The following is a 9,261-nucleotide window of genomic DNA, read 5'->3' as shown; positions in this document are numbered from 1 at the left end:
CTATTGGTCAAGTTTTGACAACTAACAGTCTGTTAATGGCCTCATATATTTTCATATTTGGCATGTTATATATATGTTACCTCTGCTGAAGCAAATGTTAGCATATATGTTATCCCTATGTTATTCAGAACAGATGTATTTGTTACCGTACGGTTCATTATTTTGGTTAGCAGCTTGTTACCTATATTTGTTATATTTTTCCGCTAACAGTTAAAAATAATTATTTTCTTTTTGTTTTTTATTTTATTTTATTACTGTCGGAAATATACAAATGAGAGACTATCTTTGGAAAGGGAAGTATCTGACCGAATAACACCAGAGAATATAGTGACTTATATGTTGCATTCAAGGAATGTGTGGAATATAATTGAGAAGATGTCAGTCATGGTACTCCATGATTTGAGGAGAGCAGAACAGCAAAGAAGGAAATATCATAGAGTAGCGAATAGCGCGTTAATGACGTGAGCCCACAGGCTAAGCTTGCCCTGCGATGAAATGCCTAACGGCGGTCCCACAGGGCCTCAGTAAAGCTACAGGAGACTGAGTTAGGGTTTAGTACGTAAGCGTACCGTCTCGCAAGTCCAGAACAGTAGGTAATACTGACTGAGCGTGGTCCCGAATGAGGTGAATCTAAAGCGGGCAGTACGAATCGTGCATTATCGTGTAAGATTCCCCCTTCGACAAAAAAAAAAACAATTTTTGCACTGCACAGGCCGCACATATTTGTTTTTGAATAATTTTACAACCGCGCAGGAATCTTTAAACACATCTATTTTCATACAATTTTTGCACTGCGCAGACCACTTTACAACTTATCTTAACTTAAAATTTGTATGTGCTGCTCCTGAGTTGAAAGACCAAAACTGCTCCCGCTTCTGCTGAATAACATTACATTAATTAATTAAATACAAATTGAAATTAAAAATAACAATCAATACATTCGACTTACCTTTTTTGTAATATGAGCGCAAATGACGTTTTATTCAATATTTTTTTATATCCAATTTTGTGATTTTCTTTTGGCCCTAATGATAATCATGTTTTCTCATTCGTACTCATTCAATAAGAACCAGAAATGAGATAACTAGTTTTTATTTGTTTGGGAAATTCTAATTAAGTTTTCAAAAATGACGTCCACATGTGCGTTGGTGTTGGTATTTTACAAAAAAATGCGTAAATGTGTTGAAACCTATGGGGAAGGTGGTAAGGCTTAGCTAGCAGGGTACATAGTTTAAAAGTAATTTGTGAAACTTTTATTTAATAATTACGAAAACTCAGCAGTTGGTAACTCATCTCCCTTGATATCTCAAAATAAAAGCGCTAGCCGTGTATTAGCATAACTCATTGCTTCAGCCAAAATCAAAAAACAAAAATATTGTAACGAAAATGGCACCAGAACAAACTAGAATTGACAATCGAAATCGATAACTTGCCAGATGTAACTAGACATCGATTTTCGTAGTTGCCAGAATGTTCGAGTGCCGATGTATCGCTTACAATCGACGACAAGCGACGAGCGACATCTGTCAAATGTTAAAATACACGCGTTCTTATGGGCACAGATTTTTTGACAACAGCACGACTACGCGACAACAGGCTTATAGTTGTCGTTGTCGCCAAATTAGAAATGTTTCTAATTTTGCCGACGACAATGGCCGCTGTAGAGCTGCCACTAACATGTGAAATGAAAATTATTCAAAGTTCTCACAAGTATGACGTTAGTTTGCCAGCAGAAACGTAAAATATTTTTGATATATCATTTATAATAACAATCGATTATTTAAAACAAATAAATCGACCATTTTTACATTTTTTGCGTAAATACTTTCACTTTAAACTAAATATGTAAATTTTATTGAAGTGTTGAAATTAAATTGCTGTTTGATATGTCGCTGCCGTCTTCAAAATGTTCAAGACGCTGGCTTCAAAGCGACATTTGTGATCAGCCGTCGCTACGTCGTGTCGTGTCGTCGTCTTTGTGTTCAGCACTAGACTTGTCGAGTGAGGACAATTCTAAGGAGAGAGTTGTCGAGTAAAGTGTAGTCAAATTATAAGTTAGAGTTTTAAAGTAGAATATTAAGTACTAAAGTGTTAAGTTATAAGGATTACAAAATTTAGTGTATAGCCATTAAATTGTGCCTTTTATTTGATAATCCAGTGATCGAACTCAGGGTAGAGTTTCAGCGTAAACGACAGATTTTGGAAATCCGTTACAATTGGTGTCAGAAGTGGGATTGACAAATAAAACAACGTCGGAAATAATGGCTAAGTTAAACGAATTAAGGATATCACAACTCAAAACGGAGTTGGAACAACGAGGGTTAGCAACGAATGGGTTGAAAGCTGAGTTACAAGCCCGGTTGCGAGAGGCCATGGAGGAAGAAAACATCAACGTTGACGAATATGTTTTCGAATCGGTGTTGGAGGAATCAACAATGAAGATAGAAGAGAAGGAAGAAACCCAATGTTCATCAAAGAATAGGGACATAAGCACAATGTAGGCAAACATTTTGGTTCAGCAAGCCCAGATGAAATCGCAAATAATAACGCAAGTGTCCTTAAAAATATCAGAGCGGTCAACACAAATATCAGCACAGCTGAAAGGAAAGGAATGCATGCATGATGTATCCTTCCAATTGAAAGAGCAGGAGGAACTTAAGCCAATGGATGCGACTTCAAATAGAACAGACATATTAAAACAGCTGGAAGAGCATGAGGAGAATATGTCCACATATTTGGAAGCAAATGAGACTTGTATGTCAAGGCCTTTGGAAGCGCATGGAGAGATTTTGTTAACACAATTGGAAGTGAATGTGGTGTCCTTACAGATGAAAGAGGAGGAGTCGATGGAAGTGACCTTACAAAGAGAAGAGGTGTCAAAACAGCTGGATGTGAATGGAAAGTGTATGCCCACACAGGTTTCGGCTCCGGTGTCGACACAGTTGAAGGAACAGGAGGTACATATATCGATGCAGGTGATCCCAGAGGAGACAGACGTATCATAGACGTAAGATTATGATCTGAAGGAAGACGACTCTCAACAACATGAGGCTCCAGGTGTGAAACGTCCAGAGAAAGAAAAAAAGGTTGCTTATATCGGGTATGGAAAAGTAAAGAAGGACAAATCTCCCGTTCTTTCATAGTTGGTCGGAATAAAAGGTTACATAAAGTTCGCAATGAGATGCACAAAGGTCCCAACCGAGGATTCTTGAGAATCACGGATGCCTTGGAAAAATTGAAGTATCAATTTTATTGGGTTGCTTGTCGTCAATCAATGAGAGATTGCATTGCAGCTAAAGTGTCGAGTTCCAAGCGTCATAGTCATATGAAGCAGTACAGTTCGGGAGTACCATTTGAACTATTCGCCATGGTTGTAGATGGCCATTACCTACCAGCAAATCAGGAAACAGGAGTGATTTGATGGCTAGGACGGAGAAATACCCAATTCTAAGCCAAGAGACTGACGAGATGGTTCACGTGGACATCAAAAGTTGAAGAGATGTGCCAGAAGTTATGTGTCTGGAAAATATTTGAAGCTGCATCACATCCAAGATCCGATATCATGGTGGAAAGTTTAATCCAAAATTTGGAAGAGCGTTTTAGAAAACTGGTGGACAGGTATCCGCTGCTGTCCAGGAATCAACGGCGTACACGACTGCGAGTATAATCTTTGGTTACTGAATGATTTAAGGTTTAGGATTAATGCCAATGGAGAAAGGAATGTTAAGGAGGACAACAATAACTTAGAAGACGAGATTAAAAGAAGAAATGCTAAGCGTTTGGTTCTGGAAGTGTGTCTAATTGGGACGATCAGACTTAAGTGGAGGGCAGTGTAACGAAAATGGCACCAGAACAAACTAGAATTGACAATCGAAATCGATAACTTGCCAAATGTATCGCTTACAATCGACTATATAAGGGCTGCCGGACTGACAGCAAGACACCGTTCTAATAAGAGAGTTGTCGAGTGAGGACAATTCTAAGGAGAGAGTTGTCAAGTAAAGTGTAAACAAGTTATAAAAAAAATTAGTTGTAATAAAAATAAAACCTTGGTTGATTAATTAGATAATGTCATGTGTGTAAATTTGAATGAAATCGCTTCATAACTTTTGACGACTTGAAAAATTGAGTTTTGAGTTAAACGGGTTTAAAGTTTTACATTCAAACCGACGTGGCCTGTTTTGCATTACTTCCAAAGGGTATATATCTTAGAATTGCACTCGGGTTGTTTGCTATTTTTAAATAATATTTTAAACAAATTGTACTATTTAATAAGACAAAAACATTTTTCTAATATTAAAATTTTGAAACTCCAACTCCTTAAGTTATTTACTAATATTATTACTTATAATAATAATTCCCGTATTCACAATATACAATTGAACTTCCATTTCTCGAAGCACCATAATCCACCAAAAAAATTTCGAGTAAGAGTGATTTCCGAGTAATGACAGATAATTTGTATGAAATTTTACTGCTATTGCCTATTCAAGAATGCTACTTGTGGAGAACTTCGGGATATAGAAGTTTTAGTTAAGGAAGTTCACAGTATTACAATAATAAATATATTTACACATCGAGGAGATCGCTTTCTATTACAGTGATCCCCACTTAAGTACTCACACCCCCCAATATTACACAGGGATTCATTTAAGTGACTTTCGCTTAAGTGTCCCCAAAGTCTTGCATGTTAAGAAGGTGTACTTATGCGAATATATTAAGAAGAAGTATGTTAAGAGACATACGCAAATTTTCAGCATCATTATTTAAACACATATTTTTTTTAAACTACAAAATATATAATTTTATACTTTCACATCAACCATTATTTAAAAACTTCTGCTTGTGTTAGGTAAACAACTAATATAAACATTATAACGGTTGGCTGTATCATATTTTTCAAACTTTGGAAATGTCAAATGCGGTGATAACAATACAGGTTTGTATTTATGGGGCTTTACCAGTGTAATCCATGACTAATTAGGCGATTTTCGTGAGTTTTTTTTTAAGAAAGTACTTGATCGAATGTTTCAAAGTGTTTTTGACGTAATATATATTTTCAGCTATATTTCAATTTTTTTTACAAAAATATTGAAAAATAACGTCTTCGAAGGTGCAAACAAAGTTCCCCAACTGCTGACATGATCCCATTCTAATGAGCAGCTGAAACAAAAAAATTCAAAAAAGTTATTAAACTTGAAGGTATTTCCTATACAATGATCTACGATTTTGAAAATAAACCCAAAAATTATGTAAAAATTCGCTTTATTTAATACTTTTTTTGAGTATTGTTCAGCACGACTTAAGGGGATAAATCTAATTAGGTGCCATAAAAAATTATGTTTTCAAACATTTTCAGCCATTTCCGAGAAATCTTGCTCACCGTCTTTCAAAACACAGTTAATGAGTAAATAAATGACCAATCGATTACAGCTATACCCCTGCAAGACGGGTAATTTTCAGCTAACATGTCACAGCTATGTTACTCTAAATATTAGCAAAAATTATTTTGTGTGTTACTTTTGTTCGAAGCGTGGGAAAGAAGTAACACTATGCCCCTACTCGTTCAACGGTTTTCTCACTCTATCCAATTACATTTTGCATAAGTGGTCTCGTTCTACGATAACACTTATACTTGTCTCCTATTGGTCAAGTTTTGACAACTAACAGTCTGTTAATGGCCTCATATATTTTCATATTTGGCATGTTATATATATGTTACCTCTGCTGAAGCAAATGTTAGCATATATGTTATCCCTATGTTATTCAGAACAGATGTGTTTGTTACCGTACGGTTCATTATTTTGGTTAGCAGCTTGTTACCTATATTTGTTATCTTTTTCCGCTAACAGTTAAAAATAATTATTTTCTTTTTGTTTTTTATTTTATTTTATTACTGTCGGAAATATACAAATGAGAGACTATCTTTGGAAAGGGAAGTATCTGACCGAATAACACCAGAGAATATAGTGACTTATATGTTGCATTCAAGGAATGTGTGGAATATAATTGAGAAGATGTCAGTCGTGGTACTCCATGATTTGAGGAGAGCAGAACAGCAAAGAAGGAAATATCATAGAGTAGCGAATAGCGCGTTAATGACGTGAGCCCACAGGCTAAGCTTGCCCTGCGATGAAATGCCTAACGGCGGTCCCACAGGGCCTCAGTAAAGCTACAGGAGACTGAGTTAGGGTTTAGTACGTAAGCGTACCGTCTCGCAAGTCCAGAACAGTAGGTAATACTGACTGTGCGTGGTCCCGAATGAGGTGAATCTAAAGCGGGCAGTACGAATCGTGCATTATCGTGTAAGATTCCCCCTTCGACAAAAAAAAAAAAACAATTTTTGCACTGCACAGGCCGCACATATTTGTTTTTGAATAATTTTACAACCGCGCAGGAATCTTTAAACACATCTATTTTCATACAATTTTTGCACTGCGCAGACCACTTTACAACTTATCTTAACTTAAAATTTGTATGTGCTGCTCCTGAGTTGAAAGACCAAAACTGCTCCCGCTTCTGCTGAATAACATTACATTAATTAATTAAATACAAATTGAAATTAAAAATAACAATCAATACATTCGACTTACCTTTTTTGTAATATGAGCGCAAATGACGTTTTATTCAATATTTTTTTATATCCAATTTTGTGATTTTCTTTTGGCCCTAATGATAATCATGTTTTCTCATTCGTACTCATTCAATAAGAACCAGAAATGAGATAACTAGTTTTTATTTGTTTGGGAAATTCTAATTAAGTTTTCAAAAATGACGTCCACATGTGCGTTGGTGTTGGTATTTTACAAAAAAATGCGTAAATGTGTTGAAACCTATGGGGAAGGTGGTAAGGCTTAGCTAGCAGGGTACATAGTTTAAAAGTAATTTGTGAAACTTTTATTTAATAATTACGAAAACTCAGCAGTTGGTAACTCATCTCCCTTGATATCTCAAAATAAAAGCGCTAGCCGTGTATTAGCATAACTCATTGCTTCAGCCAAAATCAAAAAACAAAAATATTGTAACGAAAATGGCACCAGAACAAACTAGAATTGACAATCGAAATCGATAACTTGCCAGATGTAACTAGACATCGATTTTCGTAGTTGCCAGAATGTTCGAGTGCCGATGTATCGCTTACAATCGACTATATAAGGGCTGCCGGACTGGCAGCAAGGACACAGTTCTAATAAGAGATGTGCTGAACACATAGAAGACGACAAGCGACGAGCGACATCTGTCAAATGTTAAAATACACGCGTTCTTATGGGCACAGATTTTTTGACAACAGCACGACTACGCGACAACAGGCTTATAGTTGTCGTTGTCGCCAAATTAGAAATGTTTCTAATTTTGCCGACGACAATGTCCGCTGTAGAGCTGCCACTAACATGTGAAATGAAAATTATTCAAAGTTCTCACAAGTATGACGTTAGTTTGCCAGCAGAAACGTAAAATATTTTTGATATATCATTTATAATAACAATCGATTATTTAAAACAAATAAATCGACCATTTTTACATTTTTTGCGTAAATACTTTCACTTTAAACTAAATATGTAAATTTTATTGAAGTGTTGAAATTAAATTGCTGTTTGATATGTCGCTGCCGTCTTCAAAATGTTCAAGACGCTGGCTTCAAAGCGACATTTGTGATCAGCCGTCGCTACGTCGTGTCGTGTCGTCGTCTTTGTGTTCAGCACTAGACTTGTCGAGTGAGGACAATTCTAAGGAGAGAGTTGTCGAGTAAAGTGTAATCAAATTATAAGTTAGAGTTTTAAAGTAGAATATTAAGTACTAAAGTGTTAAGTTATAAGGATTACAAAATTTAGTGTATAGCCATTAAATTGTGCCTTTTATTTGATAATCCAGTGATCGAACTCAGGGTAGAGTTTCAGCGTAAACGACAGATTTTGGAAATCCGTTACAATTGGTGTCAGAAGTGGGATTGACAAATAAAACAACGTCGGAAATAATGGCTAAGTTAAACGAATTAAGGATACCACAACTCAAAACGGAGTTGGAACAACGAGGGTTAGCAACGAATGGGTTGAAAGCTGAGTTACAAGCCCGGTTGCGAGAGGCCATGGAGGAAGAAAACATCAACGTTGACGAATATGTTTTCGAATCGGTGTTGGAGGAATCAACAATGAAGATAGAAGAGAAGGAAGAAACCCAATGTTCATCAAAGAATAGGGACATAAGCACAATGTAGGCAAACATTTTGGTTCAGCAAGCCCAGATGAAATCGCAAATAATAACGCAAGTGTCCTTAAAAATATCAGAGCGGTCAACACAAATATCAGCACAGCTGAAAGGAAAGGAATGCATGCATGATGTATCCTTCCAATTGAAAGAGCAGGAGGAACTTAAGCCAATGGATGCGACTTCAAATAGAACAGACATATTAAAACAGCTGGAAGAGCATGAGGAGAATATGTCCACATATTTGGAAGCAAATGAGACTTGTATGTCAAGGCCTTTGGAAGCGCATGGAGAGATTTTGTTAACACAATTGGAAGTGAATGTGGTGTCCTTACAGATGAAAGAGGAGGAGTCGATGGAAGTGACCTTACAAAGAGAAGAGGTGTCAAAACAGCTGGATGTGAATGGAAAGTGTATGCCCACACAGGTTTCGGCTCCGGTGTCGACACAGTTGAAGGAACAGGAGGTACATATATCGATGCAGGTGATCCCAGAGGAGACAGACGTATCATAGACGTAAGATTATGATCTGAAGGAAGACGACTCTCAACAACATGAGGCTCCAGGTGTGAAACGTCCAGAGAAAGAAAAAAAGGTTGCTTATATCGGGTATGGAAAAGTAAAGAAGGACAAATCTCCCGTTCTTTCATAGTTGGTCGGAATAAAAGGTTACATAAAGTTCGCAATGAGATGCACAAAGGTCCCAACCGAGGATTCTTGAGAATCACGGATGCCATGGAAAAATTGAAGAATCAATTTTATTGGGTTGCTTGTCGTCAATCAATGAGAGATTGCATTGCAGCTAAAGTGTCGAGTTCCAAGCGTCATAGTCATATGAAGCAGTACAGTTCGGGAGTACCATTTGAACTATTCGCCATGGTTGTAGATGGCCATTACCTACCAGCAAATCAGGAAACAGGAGTGATTTGATGGCTAGGACGGAGAAATACCCAATTCTAAGCCAAGAGACTGACGAGATGGTTCACGTGGACATCAAAAGTTGAAGAGATGTGCCAGAAGTTATGTGTCTGGAAAATATTTGAAGCTGCATCACAT

The sequence above is a fragment of the Zeugodacus cucurbitae genome, chromosome X (assembly GCF_028554725.1).
Source record: "Zeugodacus cucurbitae isolate PBARC_wt_2022May chromosome X, idZeuCucr1.2, whole genome shotgun sequence".
In the NCBI taxonomy this organism is placed as follows: Eukaryota; Metazoa; Arthropoda; class Insecta; order Diptera; family Tephritidae; genus Zeugodacus; species Zeugodacus cucurbitae.
This window is presented reverse-complemented; position numbering follows the sequence as displayed.